The sequence below is a fragment of the Meleagris gallopavo genome, chromosome 3, assembly GCF_905368555.1.
Source record: "Meleagris gallopavo chromosome 3, MGAL_WU_HG_1.1, whole genome shotgun sequence".
Classification (NCBI taxonomy): Eukaryota; Metazoa; Chordata; class Aves; order Galliformes; family Phasianidae; genus Meleagris; species Meleagris gallopavo.
The window spans coordinates 43,038,291-43,056,669 of record NC_139406.1 but is presented as its reverse complement, the minus strand read 5'-3'; the positions used below and the strand labels follow the sequence as shown (position 1 = coordinate 43,056,669).

General features: G+C 38.3%; 1 protein-coding gene across 2 annotated transcripts in view; it reads left to right on the top strand.

Moving 5' to 3' along the window:
- Nucleotides 1-18,379, top strand: part of GNAL (G protein subunit alpha L) — a 178,389-nt gene that overhangs the window by 32,172 nt on the left and 127,838 nt on the right. The window lies entirely within an intron of this gene.

Genomic DNA, 18,379 nt, shown 5'->3' with positions numbered 1-18,379 from the left:
GTCCTTGCTCACTGTAACTCATTTGCAAGATCATGAGGCTTTAGAAGTTTTTTTGCTGTTGTTTTTTTTTAATTTGAGGAAATACTCAAAACATGTTTCTGCCTATTTTTAAAAAAGCTATAATTATGTCAAAAATACCACAACAAGGAAATACTGAGTATTTAGACTATATTTTTAATGTATTCGGCATATGGTAAAAAAGGAGCTTGAAAAGATTTATACAAGCACAGAATGAACTAGTACAGAAACACGCTAAACTCCTTAAAATGGATAACACTAAAAGTTCTTTCTAGTTATTTTTCCTGACCACATTGAATAACTTAGTGTAAAATATGTTTTGCTTGAAACAAAGTCTGAAGTGCAATAACCATGTTCATACTCTAGAGAATGAGTTTCTCAGCAGGCCTAGTAACTATAGGCTTATTACTCATCACATAATTTATCTGTTCATAGGACCCTTTATAATTAAAATCCATAGATTTATAAGAAGTGAGAAGTATTGAGGCATTTATGGCAAAATAAGTAACTACGAGTATGTTGTTTGGTTTGTTGGCAGACAGATACTTATCTGATTTTCTGACCAAAACAGTAACTTTTTACCACAACAGATCTCTCTTCTAAAAGGAAGTTAAATGGAGAATCTATTTTAGATACTTCATGGTTTTCATTTTTTAATATAATATTATCACAATAGCAAATAATTCAAATCTAAGAGATAAATCATTAAAATTAGGAATAAAGAAATCGAAATATGTTACAGTAAGAAATAAATCTGTGTTCTACTTTGTAACTTACATTTAAGACAGCTATCTGATAATGTTGAAGACACTTGGCATTTGTAAATTCAAGTAAGTTTAAATTCTTTTAAGACACACTACTTAGGATGTGGAGGAGGGTTTTCCCTCACTATATTCTCTACAGTAACAAAACCCTACATACTTGAGGAGTTCTTTTAATACTCTTCTCAAGCTGTGCAAGAGTAAAAGGCCTGATTGTAGACTGTCTAGGAAAGAAAGAATTTCAATATTAAATACAAGTAAATTTGTATCACAGGCCATCCATGGCAGATGTTTGAAACAATACTTCAGCAAAACAAGAGAAAGTATAACACTCCATAGATGTCCATCTCAAGAAAAGCTTGTATTAAATGTATTCAAGTGAAAGAGCTAGTTTTACATAGCTGTCAAAACATAAAGGTGTTAAGAATGCCCAACTTCAGGCTCTTTAAATGTGATGTAACTCTCTCCATCTTAGGACAACTTCAAAGGGGCAGCCAGTTGGTACCTCAAAGCAGTTTGTGTTACAGTTATGGAAGTCTAATTTTCCTTTGTCCCCAGATCAGTACCCTCCCACTTGCTCTGTGCTGTTCAAGGCGGAAACTTCCCTCTTTCTCTGGCTAGGAAAGGCACTTAGGGAGAATTGTCACATCAGCTGGGTGCCAAGGCAGTCCTGCCAAGTTCTCTGAAGTTACAGCCTTTCTTTAGCCGAACTACCTATGTAATTTCATTTCCTCTTACTGTAATCAATACCTGTGTGTTTATTTTTCTTAGAGTATGTTCCTTAACCTGTTTTAAGAAGTGTACTACATCACAGGCAACATCATCCAAATACCATTGGCTCCAAAAATAAAATGTTCTTGAAGAAATTCTCCTTTCAGTAATGCCCTTTCAAGAACCATTTTGATGGTGTTTTGCTTTGTTTTGTTTTGTTTTGTTTTCTCATCTGTGTTTTCACAGTTTAGATCTTTTGAACAGATGGCTTTGGTTTTATGAAGAGCGTGGCACTACCTTCGATTAAGTTCTGTGAACTAATAGCTGTATTTGTGGCTTGTTAAACGCTTACTGTGCTTCTTTTGCCTGTACTAGACAATGTCTTTTTTTTTTTTTTTTTTTGTGGAAGTTTTCCTTAAGCAATTGAAGATGACTTTTTAGATTACTATCACTGACATGTACTTTTTGTTTTCTCCATTTCTTTTGATGCTTCTTTATAAATATCAGTTATGCTGGTGCTTGGAAGTTTCAAATAAGTATTGGAATAGTGTTTTAACTTGCATTGTAGGGACATCCGTATGACGTCCCTCTAATTAAAAAAAACTCTATGGCATGTGAGGGCTTTGGTGGAATCTTTTACTGTCCATCTGTCTACTTCTTATCCCCCAGCCTCCTTTATTTTAATATGTGGAGGGAGAGGTTGTTTACGCATTTTAGAGAGAGGACTGAATTCTATATGGGCCAGCTCGCCAGAAAACTCTGCTAAGATTTTGTACTCCAACTGTACTTTTATATTTTTCAAATTTATTTTCATACAAAATGTTTTTGTATATGATGGAATGGATTTGCATCTCTTCCTTAGAGGTTTACTAAATATGGCTTACAATAATGCACTTTATGTAATTCTCCGCAAAAATAAAAATGATGTTTATGAACTAGAAAAGTATCCCATCTTCAAAGTTACATGCTGTAACTTTTTCAAATAGCTAAGAATAGATTTTTGGCAGCTGCTGATCCTCTGAGGGGATCTAAATCACTTCAGGGATAATGTGGAGCCCTGTTCACTGCAGCAGACATTTTATTCGTTCTGTGCGTGTGTTCTGGGGCTGGATGGCCAGGCAGTAATTGCTTTCTATGTGGCTGAAGGCTTTGCTCTGTAATTATGTTAACATGCCTGGTATTGTCATCTTTCTCCTACTCTTCCCCACGTAGAAATTACGCCTTTGGGCTAAGAGATGGATGAGGAATTTCCAGACTGTTTGCTTAGCTGCTGCAGTCAGCAGCGCTGGTGGAAGAACCTCCAGCCTCCCACTGCTCTTAACAACTGCATGTTCATCCCCGTCTTTAACAACATTTTCAGGCATAAAGCAGGCTCTTAGTTTCTCGTAAGAATTTCGAAACTTTGAGAAGCTTGTTCAAGCTATCATGTGGTGCATCTAATCAGGCTACCATAAACGGAGAAATCTGAGGCATTTCTGTGCATGTGTGTAAATCAGCTGTGCGGTACAGCTGCAGCAAGGAAATCCCAGACAACTATGGTAGTCCCAGAACACACACGTGCCATTCCCAAAGCAATCTTAGTGAGGATCCTGTTCACCTCCAGGATCCTCAGCACCCGTTTCAACATCACAAACTCCATGTTTTCTTGCCTGTGACTCTTCTTAACATGGACACTAGCCCATGCCACACACCAACCTAGCTGGGTGCTTTCTCCCTGCCTACTGCAGGTCCTGCTCCTTCCAGAGCAAAACACAATTCTGTGCTCCCTCTTTGCTTTCCCACTCCTTTTTCACACACATCTGCTCTGCCAAATTTAACCCTCCGGCTGCTGATGTGCAAACCAGGTCCCCTGCCCAATGCCCATGCCAGCCCAAGATGGAGGCCCCATTGCTCTGCCACCCCTGACAGCACTCTCCCACCTACGAAGCCAGACATCTGGGGCAAGCTGGACAGACTTGGCCTCGTTGCTGCTGGCCCCTGTGAGCATCTATCGTCTTCACTGAACAGGAAGTTTGTGCTGGCCATGTCGTGATCCTTATCTCACCGCTCCTGCAGAACGCCAGGCCCAGGAAGGCAGAGTGTTCAGGAGTTACTTGAATATTTAATGCTAGGGAGACAAGGACTACACTGAGGTGCTTTTTAATGAAGTTATGCATGGAAGTGTGTGTGTGTTATGTGGAATAGTAGTTTCTGCTTTTGAGGTTTGGAGGGAATATGTTTTTATGGAAAATAAATTTAAAAGATAATGTTCAGTGTATCTGTTACTATAACTAAACATCATTTCACCTACTGAATCATTAAAATTGTGGAAAACTGTCTATTTTTATTTTTCTTTGTGGAAAGGAGAGAAAGAACAGTGCATTAAACCTTGAGGGATGTGGGTTAGTGGGCATGATGTTGGTGGGTTGATGGTTGGACTAAATAGTCTTAGTGATCCTTTGCAACATAAATGATTCTATGATTCTATTCTGTGATATGCTTTGTGCATACTTTACCCTTTCTATTCTTTTACTATATATATGCATATCTTCTACAAGAAATATTTGTCAAATATGCATCACAGGACATTGCTATGTAACTGTGTCCTGGTCACTATGTAGCTGGCCAGGAAGCAATCCATGCACTTCCAAGGAAACCAGCATTTTAAAAGCTTTGAAAATTTGAAGTATATATGAAAGCAGGTTGAATATGTTAATCTGGAACCAGGCTGTTCCTGGTGAGTGGGGAAGCCCTCAACAGGGTGTTTGTTCAAGGCTGATGTTTACATTTTGCCTTATTTGTGCTAAATGAGACACAAAGCAAACTTGATTTCTTTGTGCTTATAGAAAGCCAAAAAGGTGAGCAGTTTCAAGTGTTTTTTTGCAATTAAATCAAATTAAGCAAGTAATAGAATATTATTTTTACACATTACAATTGTTTGTGGTGTGTTCTGCCTTATGTTACCATCTCTGGGAGCTGTGAGTGATATCCTTCCATCCAGTGCCCAGTATTTTCTTTCTTCAATTTCCAGAGAACATCCCCTCTTTGCATTTTCCAGTTCATTAGCTTGAAATGAGGAGAAGACAGTGAATGATTTTTCCAAAGACAATCTTAGGATGGGATAACCTTGATTGAAGTCTTTTGAAAAATACTGTTCTCACAGTGAAAAATCTATGACAAAAGTTTTCAGTGAAGGTTGTAATATTAAAGATGTTTTTCCTATCATTTCTTAAATGAAAAAATATCTTTTTTCTCTGAAGAAAATTATTCTCAAAAGTGTTCTAAAGCTCTAAGGGCCTCAGATCAAACATTCACTCATTTGAGAATAAAAACTTATCCTTAAAATAAAGTTCAAAATCCATATTTAAATTTAAAAATGCCAAACTGGGCAACTTCTTTTTATAGAACAGAAGAACCTCTACACTACCTACAGCTAAGTTAAACTTTGCTCTTTTTATTGCAGCAAGAGCTGCCCTTACCTAACCATCATCTAACCATGTTAATATATTAAGCCAAATCTAAATATATTGAAAAGAGAAGGTAGCTTGGGCATGGCTTATGCTTGTTATATTTATTAACTACATATATAGCTTCTAAATTAGTAGAAAAATGTGGAAAGCAAAGCCTAAGCAGACCTAAATTCTCAGGAGACGAGATTCCATGGAGAAAAAGATACTCTTCAAATCTCTGTCCATAAAAATAAATATTCATTAAACGTGCGAAAGTCAGATGTAGTTTATTCATATGTCTACTCTTGAGTTCTGTGAGACTCTTTGAGCGTGGATTTTCCATGTTGGCACATACACTAGCAGAACTGATGTTCTTGTGTGTTTAGGCTTAGTTTCACCTTGCCTGGGAAATGGAGTCGTTATTATTAGTTATTATTACTGAAGTGAACTGTGATTTCAGGCTAGATCAAGTTTGTGACTGCTTTCCTGTTGCACTACACAAGGGACTGAGAGATAGGCAGGACTCAGAACCTGCTGCAGCTGAGGTTGCCAGATGTTTGTCCTTTGCCAGATTTTAAACAATTACAAAATTTCCACCATATCTTCAGAGTGCAGCTTCCTTCCCTACCCCCTCGGCCAGCTCTCCCGCCCTCCTCCCCACCTTTCCTTGGCTTTGGTTGTAGCTGTGAGCGCTCTCTGTTCCTCAGAGCAGGCAGTGCTTTCTGCTGACTCTGTACGTCTATTTATATTGAGGCATTTTGCAATATTAGGTCCACAAATGGAAGCCACTAAGCGGTGGTGTTATTTTTTTTTTCAAGAACTTTTTTTTTTTTTTTAGGAACTAAAGCTTTTGAGAGGAGAAATAATTGGGACCTCAAATATGAGCGATTGATGTGTAACAATTTATTTAAAATTCGTAGTTCACGATAATAAGTTGACAACAAATCCTGGCAATAGAAGTGTTTTAATGTTACACATTGCTATGACACAGGTGTCAAGCTCAGGTGCACTTTGTTTCAGAAATTTGTAAAATAATTCTACGTCACTGGGGTTCTGATTATATAGGATGCGAAAGAAGAATCAAACAAAATAAGTCACACCATCATTCATAACCAAAGATTTGATGTTTTATATGTGTTTAATTTTTTATGATTTAAAAATGAAATGTTTTAGGATTTAATTGATGTGTTAAAGGGAGGACGTTTCTAGTATGTAATTTTACAGAACCAGGAGGTGGTTGTGTAGCACAAAAACCAGTTGCTAAGTTTGTTAGCAAATTCAGCGTGTTAATAATAAAGCAAGTGTTTAGGTAATGTTTCTAAGTTCAAAAACAACCAAATAGATATTCAACCAATCTCTTATTATCTAAGCATCACTGTTTCTCAAATCAGATGTCCATCAAATGTCATAATTACACTGGGATCTAGAGAAGAGGATAGACCGAAATAAATAGATCTCTGAAATAAAACTCAAATATTGAAATAAGACAAGCTGTTTTTTCACCCTGCTATGCTTCCCTTGTCCACCTATGTGTTCATATTACTTGATTAGAAACTTGCTTTATAGCCTTTCCTTGCTGCTGTCCTTTCTTTTTATGGATGCACTTCCACACGCATTCTATGAAGGTGAAGTGGGACCCAGGCAACTTTTAAAAGCAGATTTTAACTTTGCCCTGAATGGTTCTGAAAGCAGCTGTCTTACTGAAAGAAATTAGAGCTTCTGTGGAAATGTTGATACACCAATCTTCAGTTGTCTTAAATCTTCCTGTCTACACAAAGAACCAAAAAAAAAGTTCTGGCATCTTTTTGTGTTTTATAATCCTTTTATTTTTTAGTGCTCTCTTTTATCAGTGTCATTAGTAGTATTTGAATATAGTTCTTGTATTTAATAATCAAATCTGACAACCAAAGACTTAGTTTATTTGAGACAAGAGATTTAACATTTCCTAAGAGGAATGGAAGAATATGCACAAATTACAAGTCACAATACAATAATGAATTTTATGGTGCAGAGTTCTTTGTGAATTCTGTTGTTCTGTTTTTGTCAATTGTGAACTGTAGGTATTTCAGAAAGCTGTTGTTAGGTACCTGAAAGCCTTTGTGGGAAGTATTGTTATCTTGCTGTACTTCGTACTGGCTGGTTTGGACTACTTTCTCCCTATTCCAGCACCTTCAATTGTGAAATAAATTCCATTATTTCAATACACTCACCTCTCATAAGCCTCTGTATTTCTCTTAAAGTATTTTATTCTCTCAAATAAGATAGATATGTATTTAATGTGCTTAATTTGCTTAGAGATTATATGTCTTCTTTTGAAGATAATTCTGTGTCTTCAAGCATAGATTTTGAAACAACCTTTGAAGGACATACAAGAAATAACCCAGTGTGTTTCAGCCACTTGGTTTCGTTATAAAGATCTCCCAAAAGTTATTTTTGAAAAATGAATACATATTACCAACAGCGTCTAAAGAATAGGTACCTGAAAACTTGAACCATTACCAAAATCCTGAGATTTCAGGGTAGGAAACCTGTTGACTTCTGAGAGTTAGGCTTGCTTGTATTTGTTACCATGTCAGTGTCTTCTCTGTGACCGAGTTCTTTACCAGGACTGCTCCTGAGGAACTCTTTCACAGAGCCAGACTCCTCTTGGCTGTGCGCTTGAGCAACAGAAAATTCTCTTCTCAGAGACAGCTCTGAATTACTCTCAGTACACCAAGGTCACAAGTGAAGCTAACCCTCGCTGTGTAGAATCTTCTCTGATTTCCTAGAGAAGTCTCTTACCAGAACCATCAAATCTCATGCCGTTCATCTGTCACTTCAAGAACATCAGTGTGTTTACTGAGAGCTGTGCTTGCTTAACAGACGAACTCTAAAAATAAGCAGAAGGAAAAAAGAAAAAACTATTTTTGGTTTCCCTCTCAAATGTTGACTTTTGGCAGTTATGGTACAAAAGCTGAAAAATGGAACATGTAAAGGCAACGTATTTTGGGATCTGAATTAGGTGTATTTCTTTCTCAAGCTATATTAAAATGCTATATTAGTTAAACAGACAATTTGTTCTGCTGGGTTTTTTGTTTTGGTTTGGTTTGGTTTTTTGTTTGTTTTTATTTTTAAAGATGAGTTGATGGTATTTTTTATGCTTGGCCTTTCTCTTGGAAGTTAACCAAAGAGCTTGAGGACTCAGGGATTCATAAAAAGCCCTTCTCTGTTCATGTCTTAAAGTTATGTTTGTTATAGTGCAATTATTTGAAAAGAAAGGAAAATTTACACCTTAATAAAATAATCACCTGTGAGCAGTTGAGCAAACATTCAAAGGAATGTTAGGTTTAATAAAATAGTGGTATTTAAGTATTATCCTACATCTATTAAGTGAGATTTTCTCACACTTTTAGTGTTTTGGAATTAGGAAGTGTATCGTTCCTAAGTCACCATCTAAACAGTACTTTTTGTGTCTTGCTTTTAAAGTAAATATTTCATTCATTCATAATGCTAAATTTGGAGCCTTACCATTGCAGATTTAGACTTCTGTGTCAGATCCTTGCATTTTTTAAGTGAACCCATGCTAGCCAAAGTGTGGAGGAGGAAGTGGTACTCTTTTGACTCACAGACCACTGAGCTATTAGGTGCCTGCAGGTTTAGAAGCGCTTCTACTACATAGTAATACCAATTGCTGTGAGAAATCCTTAATTTAACAGTTCCTTCTACTTCACTATATATAAAGGTTAAAATAACATGCACATTAGGGTTATTATTAATCCAGAGACCGTAAACACAGTCTGTTGGTAGGCTGCCTGTAGTGAGGCAGAAGCTCTGACTATGGCCACTTCAAAAATATGCTAGTTGCCTGAGTTGAACTCCTGTTGACATTTAAATAGGGTGTCATGTTCCACAACAGATGAGAAACAATGCTTGGCAAGAAGACCTTTTCAAGAAGTGTACAGGAAAATGGGTCTACTTTCTCTTTTCCCAGTGGTGGAAGAGCTATTTTGGTGCTGGAAACTGTTCCTGTGTGAAGTGTATGGGGAAGAAATAACAAACGTATGCTGAACCTGGAGGAGATAGAAAATAATTTCATAGAGGGTAGCACATAGAGGCCACACTATAACCTGGGGAAACTGAAATCTGACAGCATGATAAGAAATGCAGTTTGGAGAGGACTGGTAGTGAAAATTTGCATAACACTGGTCTTGGGGAAAGAGCTTGCTCAGAGGAGTTTGGGACATTAAAGCAATAGCTGGACTAACTGTTGCTTTTGAGCCAGTGGTGGTGATAATCCAAAAACGAGGCACTGGCAGAAGTAAAAGGAACAGGGGTTAATGGTTTACTGTTTGGCCATTCACCTGATTATAACACGCTCCTACCAGAGCAGTGAAGTCTAATATGAATGATAAAACAAAGTAGATGTTTTTATTATCTTTCCTGCTAGCCCAGCTGTATTTATATTGCCTGCATGTGCAACATAGCATTTTAAAACTATATAATTAGACTATCACCTTAAGTAATAGCCTGAAACACAAACTGCTTCCTTAGTTAGAGACCCATTTCCTTAGATTACCTTGAATATTTATTTGTGAGACAGACAGTTTACAACTTAATTTTCAAAACATACTATTTTCTCCTTGCTTTCTAAACAGGTGAGTACTAATAGTAAAACCTTGGTACCACTGCGGTCAGTAGAAGCTTTTCTTTGACTTTATGTACAGCTCATATGTCTCTGAGCACAACATAAATCTGAACAAGCAACAGGAAAAATTGACTGGTGAGTCCATTTTTTTCGACGTCTTTTCTTGACAGTACTTACTCCCTTTGTTCTTCCAAGCTCTTCCTGCAGTATAAGGGAGTGGGATGGTCAGAGTTAGACAAAACTTCCTGAGAGTTATGCGACACAAGAACAATAATTCAGTCTTCAGTGATTTAAGAATTATTTTCATTGGCAAATTGTATCTTGCAGTATCTCGTTCCTTTGTATTTCCAGCTTACCATAGAAATTCATGCCAAGGATGGCATGCCCATCTGTTTAATCCATGCAGTAGTAGGATATCTGTCGTAAAAACAACAGTATGTGCTGGCGAAGGGTTATTTCTGTAAGAAGGAATCAGTTTGAACTTTTCAAAGAAACAGTGTTCTAGCTGTCAGAGTTCTGCTTAATAATCACATTGGGTTATTTTTAACAAGATTTAATAATCTTTGCTGAGAGTTAGTGGGGGAGAAACCAGGGGGGCATCCAAGAGCAGGGCTGTAGGTAAGGCAATATCAGCAACTCAGAATTGCCAGCCTGTGAGAACGTTCCTTCTTGTTGGCCAGGAAAAGGTAAGAGGGACCTTTTTCATACGGATGCTTTTAAAGACTATCTGATTTCAGGTTATTTTCGCTATCAGTGAGTGTCTTCACAACTCTAACGTCAGGCCACATTTTCTGCTCATCTTCTATACATACTGAGTGTTACTTAGGAGTGCTAATGAGCATATTCATTTAATTTTCAATTCTTATCCTTCATTTTCTTAAGCAGCTTCATAACCTCTAAACATAAACTCCTTCTGAGAAGACATTTTTCTTATTTTCTGAGCCCTGAATTAAGAGGTAACGTTGGGGTAGAAATTGGGAAATTGTGCAAAACAAGCTCAGCAACTTCAAATCCCCGTGTTGTGAGAGTTTGCTTGGTTTGTTTTAAAAGCCAGTGCAATCAAATTAAAAGCAGACAAAACTAAATTCGGTTCAAAGTTGGCTCACCTCAGGTTTCAGCAGGAGCTGTGAAAGCCAAGTTTAAATTGGGACAGGAAGGGAGGGAATGTGGTCAATAGCCTTAAAGTTGAGCATTTTAAATAGGAAATCTGTTTATGCCTCCAATAGCACTTGCTGTTCTGATTTGTTTAGAAAAGCTAAAACAATTCAGAACAGTGGAATTGCTTGAGGCTCTTCTGGCTTGGACTGAGCTAAACTCTGTCCAGAATTTACACTCATCTCCAAGTTTCAACTCAGCCAGTAAAATGGAGTGATTTTGATCTTGACTTAAAACGCCATCTTCCCATTATTTTCTTCACATTTTCCTCATTTAGCAGTATTGTATAAAGCATTGGTATTTTGTAGTCTAAAGATTACATAGTATAACTTATTCTATATGCTTTCCTAAGAGAAATTTTGATTTTATCAGAAGTATTAAAAGACTGAGAGACTTGTACTATACAGAGTAGCAGTATGTTTTTTGGAGGGAAATACATTGTTATTGTTCAGTGGTTAAATGCAGCAGGGGTAGTTTGGCTAATTTTTAACAGCAGATAGGCACTCACTCAGAGAGATGAAAACTAAGAAGAATGTAATCGTTAGGGAAGGATTCCAGATGAAGTTTTTTGTTTTGGATGAACCTCAGCCTCATTCCCCACCTCCAAAAAACAGCATGAAATTCTCCGTAGGCTTTTTTTGCATTATTTGTAATAGTTCTTTTCACTATTTGGCTTGACCCACTTCTTCACCCTTTCTTATTTTTACTCTCCCTCCCTTCCAAAATGCCAAGGTTTTCACCAGTGCAGTACTCACAGGAGTCTGCTGAGGCATTGAATCACTAGTAACTTCAAGCATCATCTTGGCTGATTCACTAATGCTCCCAGCTGGATTGTTCAGTGATTTATGTAATATATTGTATTTATTCATTGCAACTTATGTAATTTGTGTAATACACTCATAGAACCACAGAATGGCTTGGGTTCAAAGGGACCTCAAAGCCCATCCACCCCACCCTGTGCCATGGGCAGGGCTGCCCCCCAGCAGCTCAGCCACCCAGGGCCCCATCCAACCTGGCCTTGAGCGCCTCCAGGGATGGGGCACCACAGCTTCTCTGGGCAGCTGTGCCAGCGCCTCACTGCCCTCTGAGTGGAGAATTTCCCCCTGACATCTAACCTAAATCTCCTCTCTTTTACTTTAAAACACTGTATTTATGTAATTTGTGAAGATAGGGAGAAAGGAATTACATTCAAATTACTGTATTAGAAATGTAGGGGTTGTTGATGTGGGAGAAAATAACACATCCTTTTCTCAAATATTGAAACTTCAAGTATGTGGCACAAAAAAAAAAAAAGAAAGCAGAAAAAATACAAGTATATACAACTGGAACTGATGCAGTCCTGAGTACATCTCTGCAATGAGATGTGCTACGTATTAGGTGTCATAGCCCAGAATTTGCAGTGCAGATGTGACATGTTCTGAGGCACTGCAATGGTAGGTCATGGTCTTGCAGAGAGGTGAGTGTGTAAAATTCAGGGAGGAACACGTGAGCTACACACACATGCCATCTGTCCCTGCCAAGTGGCAGCAGCACTTCTTCAGGACATCTTCGTGGGAGCTCTGCAGCTGCCCTGCGGCTCTGTTGAGTGGTGCCGGGAACAGCTGGAGCGAGTTGGCAGAACCGCGGCTGTAATGTGATGCGGAAAATCGTGCATGTGTTCTTTAGAAGATCTGATCTCATAAATGTCTGTCAGCAGTGAAGGAGAGGTGATTGTGGTTTGGAGGCTTAATGAGATGTTAGTGAAAAGTGTGTTGTTAGTGGCATAAGAGTGAAGAAACTGCAATTTGGCAGGTATTTCATTCCACAGGGAGGAACGCAGGACATATTTGACAGCATTTAAATCTGTAGTTCCTGAATAACAGGACTCTAGCACTTGTATTTTCTTTCATTTTCCCCTAGATCATGAAATATATGTTGGTCAGGGAACAGGTTAAAACTGTTTAAAGGATCACAGCTTTTCTAAAATGTAGGCAAATCCCTTACACTCCCTCCCCAATGCCACCAGCCCTGCTCCCTTCCCTGGTTTTTATCAGTGACAGCGTGACATTCACATTCAGAGAGCAGGGAGATGGTCTTGAACTGAAAGGAAAGAGTTACTCAGATCCTACATGGAGGAGAAGGGAACGTGGAGATGACAGGCATTTCTCCCACTCATTTCCCTCTTCTGTCAAATACCTGTATTATTCTCTTTGTCATCTGGATTCTCTGGATCTGGATCAGGATCTTCTCTCTTCTCCCCTCCTCCCCAAGCTGAGCTGCATTTTACTGCTGCTGCTCATAACCCTTTTATTTCTATCATCTTTCACCACAACTTCAATCACCTTTTCTTATTAACTTTTTTCTTCATTCTTTAATCTTCTCAGCCCTGCAAATAGATCTTCGTATTTACAGTTAGTTTTCCTTTCAGAAGTAGTTTGATTCTTCTGAGTTTTGTTATAGTCTAACACATTACTTACATATTAAAAAATAATATTGACACGTGCCAATTGTACCATTTTCCTCACTAGTTTTCAAATTTCTGTGAGTCATTCAAACTGAGCACGGTTCAAATTCAGTGCTTAGCCTGTCTCTTCCATCCACTCTGCTGAAGTGAATGAAAACCGATAAGCTAGGAATTCATTTGGGTATATAGTTTTTGCAGATGTGCTGTCTCATGAGCTTGTGCCTGGGCTAACATTTGGGCTCCAGATCTTGTTTTCTGTTTACTTTTTTGACTGCAGTGAGTGCCGTACTCTGAACATGGGGGAAAGCATTGAGACTGGTTTTCATAGTCAGAGCCCATGGTTAGATCTGGCACTTTCATCCTGTAGAACAAAGAACAGCAAAGTTTTGAAGAGTTCAATTTGAGAGGCAAAGAGAAAGTTAATCGTGTCTCAGCATTAGAGATGCTCGAGTTAGGAGCATCAACAGAAACAGATCCTTCCCCCTGCCTCTGCTCCAATCCCCGGGGAATGTGCTAGACTTTAGGGCAGTCTAGAAAAGCTGTGTGTTTTGTTTTAAGAACTATTGAAAAGTGCCTTTTTAAATGGAAAGCGCTTACCTGCTTACGTATAACGTTAGAAATTTGTCTTTGTAGAGTTACTGAAGAGGTAGTTCTTCATTTGGGGGGGGAGTGGCAGCTGTTAGTTATATAAAAACATTCTTTTCGTAGTTCTCATCCAAGACAATCCTTGACATTTCTCATTGTGTGATAGAACTTGTACTTTCTGGTCAAGCAATCCACCTTAAAATCTTACAGATTAAAAATGCTGTTATAAACAAAAATAGAGCCCGGAATGGATTGCTTGGATGAACTATTCTGCTACTTAGGAAGACGTAAGTACTCCTCTTGGCAGCATGATTTCTGCAAAGGAGAGTAGCATCTCTCTGCTCTTTTTATAGTTCTTAGAATGTGCTTAGGGAGTAGTGGATCAAAGATAATCATCAGACAATTCTTCTACTCTAAAAGGCCTTCTGTAAGTTTCATTGGGAAGGTTAACTGAGGAACCAAAATGGTCAAGGGAAGAGTAGCAGATTATTCTCATGATAGTTATGTTGTGTCTGATTGTCTCTTTTAACAATGGATTTACAAGAATATTTTATCTTTATATATCTGTCAGTAGGTAAAGGGAGTTATTTGGCTACTCAAATCAAGGAAAGGCTGAGAAGCTCAGGAACGGACCAAAGTAGGGGAATCAGCTTGAAGATCTCTACATTTATGTTATCACAGAGCCTATAATTTTAGCATAGCAAGAGAAAAAAAAAACTTTGTTTTTTGCTTTTGAGACATATAGTAGTATACTTGCATATAAAAGTATACGAAATAGTTTAATTTCCAAAAGCTGTTCAAATGCCTGTTGTCACATTCTAAACTCTTTTCACCGTCTGTTGTTTACAGTTGTTCCTGGGTTTGCTCTGGACAGATCTCAGACTTGTTTGTGTATGCTGAGCTTAAATTGAAGTGTTCTAACTTTGATGTGGATGGCAGATAGCATTTCAGCTGCTTTCTCTCAGTGATCTTTTCACTGCTGCAACTCCCTGTTCAGCATCTCAGTAGTTGTATTTCATCTCCAATCAGTGCAGTGCTGAGACCTGGCAAGATATATATTCCTTCACTCACCCCTCCCATTGGTGTTTTGCATCAAACCTCCCCCCATCTCAGTGTTATCTCTCTTATCCTTCTCTTTTATCTATCAAAGTTTTTTTAGATTTAAAATTTACCTTGAAATACTTAAAGACAAACAGTTTTATTAAATGTTGCCTTCATACCTGTGTTCTGGAGCAACGTACAAGCTGGAGCTGAAAGAAGAATCAGAAAGTACATTAGAGATGCCTCTTAAAATGTCAGTATTTTAAAATTCAATACGTGTGTATCTATAGATTTTGAGAGAAAATTTGGATCCTTGCTTTGATGTCAGTACTAGAGATTCTAGAGTTGATGTTTGTAGAAACTGTTTTCAGAGAGGGGATCAAAGGAATGTTGAAATTAAATATTAATGAAATCATGAGGTATCTAGGAAAAATTCTGCCCCCTCAACCTCAATGGTTGTCAGGTATTCTTCAGAGATTAAGAAAATAAGATGGGTAGAAATGTTTTGATGACATATTCTAGGCAGGAAATGGATCTGTGGGAGGTGGATGGGTTGATGCTGGGATTGGAGGATTTACAGGGAAAGCAGGAAGAACTGGAACTGTAGAAACAGCAGCAGGGTGATGGTAGGGAGTACCTCCCTTAGGATGTATGCATGAATGTGGTGGGAGTGGTGACACAGTAAGGTTAATAGGGCCACCTACCAGTTCTGTTGTGCTATATAATAAATGTGTGATTAGGTAGAGAGCTGCTGTTTTCCATAATCCCAAACAACGAGTGAGATCTGTGTTCATGGAAGCCACTGCCCTGAGGTTAAATATCTCTGCTTACTAACAGCAGAACGTCAGCCACCATCACTGCTTTATCTAGATGATGATATTACAACCAGGACTAACTGTGCAGCACCAAGTGCTCCAGGATCTTGGAGTCTCTAAAAAAGAGGTTGTTCCTCACAGTTCAATCTCCTGCCTGTACCGTGAAAGCTTTCTTGAAAACTGTTTGAATGTGTAAATATTGCTCCAAGATGATCATTTACAAGGGCTTTTCAGTCTTCACACTGTACACTTCAACCCTACAGCATGTTTTGCAATCACCTTGCATAAGCCTGGAGGCTAAATCCCCAAAACTAACGGATTGTTTATTCTTTTTCCTTTTCATTTAGGCAGAGCTTAGGGAGCAGCTGTTGTGGAAACCAGTTTTTTTGCATTTAAGATCCCACAATGGACAGCCCTAATTGCTTATTGGTACCTTAGAGCAATAATTTGCTGCTCACCAGTTCTTTACATGGCATTCAGCTTTACTGCTGTAACTGCAAAAGTATGTCTTAAACTGGGAAAAATTAAACAGGAAACAAAAATGTTCCACGCAACTTTAGATCCCCTTTTTTATATTCAAGAGGGATGTACAAGTTAAACCCCCCTATTGTGCCTTTTGCCAAAACCACTCTGCTGTCTGTGGTGATGCCCATTTCCAGCTGGAGCAGGCTACACGTCCTCAAGAGCCTATGGGAGAATCTCCTGTGTTACAGTCACTCCCCATCAAACAACCGGGCACGTGTCTTCTGTGACCAAAATGCAGACGCCCACATCTCATATTGGGTATGCTTTTGGAAGAAGACATTCGTAACTGCTTGCCATCTTGTGATGAAAGCATACCAAACATATGGCAACATGGGTTTTGGACCAGTAATACATGTGGCAGCGAAGACATCATGGAGAAAGAAGGAGTAGGGCAGTAAAGAGGACTGGAACGAAGAGAATAAAGGACAGCTACAGGGAGCAGGCCTTGTGGTGTCTTCAGCCTGGCTTTTAGTGTGGACACCTCTTGGCTGTGCTTTCTATATGATTCCGCAGACATACTCATAGTATGATTGCTGTAGCTTTACTGAAGTCTTAGAGGTGCTTGATATCATCCTATTCTGGAGACCTTTGTTAATTTTTATCAGAAGCAGTACTTTGGATGATTGATTGATTGATACATTGTGTTGTGTGGACCTATAGCATAATTGCTGGTGCTATTTTGGCCCAGCCTACTGTGTTCTTATTTTGGGGTTTCTGTCTTCTTGTTGCTGCTGTTCTGGTGTTTGAAACTGTGCAGAATTACACAGCCAGTGATCTGCAATAAAAATCCAGTCTTTCTTTCCTTCTCTAGAGAAATGAATTATAAATGTCCTTGTTGCCAAGCTCTTGATAACTATAAAAGTGGGAGAACCTCTCAGTGATATACCTTAATAGCAGAATTAATGATGTTTGAGCTTAAGTCTGTTTGTTGTGACTTCATTAGCTTTTCAGCTGAGAAAGCAAGTGGGGGAAAATGTATTTCAAATGCATGAATTGTGCACTGGGCCACACTGGGAGACAGGCAGCCTATTCTGTCCTGTGCAGCGCTTTATTCCCACTAGTATACTGCTGTTGTTTCTTTCCCATGTTGCATATGTTATGGCTTTATTTCACCTATAGTTTACTTACGGGCTGGACATTTTTATTGTTTTAAAGTCTAAATGTTTACTTGCCCGGCAGAGTGTTTGTGTGTGCGTGTATCTTTTTTCTCAGGTTTCTGTGCTGTGTTGTCAAAACTGAAAATCAAACACATGAGCAGTTTTTACACAGTGATCAGTTTTTAGACAGTCCTCTTTAGGGTTTGTTTTTGCTTTGATTTTTCTTTCAAACTGTCTTCTTCCTAAATACTGAAATGTGTCTGAATTGGAAGCTTGCTAAACATTTCACGTCTTTGATGAAGGGCAGACCCCTGTGCTCAACTTCTTAATCTCTTGCAACAAGCTCTGTCAGTTTTTTAGAGCAAGAAGGTCTTATTATAGTCATAAGAGTGGAATCCAGTACTCCGTATTACAGTACAGGATTTTATTTGCAGAAAAGCCCCCTTTTAATGAGTGTGAATTCCTGGTAGTAAGAGCCAAAACTCATGTTTTAGTGTTTATTTTTTACTATTTGGCATGTCCTCAGACAATTTGTTTGTTGTGCTGGATCATCATGGGGTCTGTTAGATCATCTAATTGAAAAAAATAAAGGGAGTTTGTTGTCCTGGAACTGCTCCAGGAGTTGTTTGTTCCATAGCCAAGTCCCTCCTATGCTCTAACTATGAGGTCATCTCCATAAGTCACATTTATTATGTTTAATTTATTTCCCCATTACAGACTTGGAATCTAAAACTTTTTAATTAAATATACAGCATAACATGCATTTGAAAAGCAGCAATGTAAATTGCTTCTCTCAGGTTAGCCACCTGGCCTTCAGCCTTAGGTTGAAGGTTATTCGTTCTGCACTCCAGCAGAAATGCGGTGATTATTATTGCTGATGTTAACTACATCTACTGCTAAGATATGAATAAGGCACTGAAAGATAGGAAAAGCAATTTTAAGAGGGTATGTATTTCTGTTTGAGGAAAAAACAATAATCCAGCAGCCAGAATGTCCGCAATGTTTTTCTTGTTTTCAACTTGATTTTTCAGCAACGGTAGTTGTTTGGAGATATCCAACAACACACTCTGTCTAATGACAACAAGCTTGCAAGTGTATGTTCATTCCTGTTCTGAGTATTCCAGGTTCTTTCTAAACAAGAACTTTCTAATCAAGTTAGTCTTGAAAGATGTATTT